This window comes from Etheostoma spectabile, chromosome 21 (assembly GCF_008692095.1).
Source record: "Etheostoma spectabile isolate EspeVRDwgs_2016 chromosome 21, UIUC_Espe_1.0, whole genome shotgun sequence".
NCBI lineage: Eukaryota > Metazoa > Chordata > Actinopteri > Perciformes > Percidae > Etheostoma > Etheostoma spectabile.
Window position 1 is genome coordinate 15,051,608 of NC_045753.1, and position 231 is coordinate 15,051,838.

At 46.8% G+C, this 231-nt stretch overlaps 1 protein-coding gene across 1 annotated transcript in view; it reads right to left on the minus strand.

Moving 5' to 3' along the window:
* Positions 1-231, minus strand: part of psme4b (proteasome activator subunit 4b) — a 33,422-nt gene that overhangs the window by 18,841 nt on the left and 14,350 nt on the right. The gene's annotated exons all lie outside the window — the stretch shown is intronic.

Genomic DNA, 231 nt, shown 5'->3' on the forward strand with positions numbered 1-231 from the left:
AGCCAGTCCCACAATGAGCTTTCCTCAGGATGTGCCATTTCTGTGTCTGTAGCTTTAAATGCTATTGAGGAGGACATGCTTTTCTTGTTTGCAAGCCAGGATGTCTCTTTCTTTCTCATGGGCAGGCCAAATTCTCTGGGTGGGCAGAGCAGAGAAAGGGGAGGTAACCTTTCCTCTTATGACCTCATAAGGGGCAGATTCCAGATTAGCCCATCTGAGCTTTCATTTTCT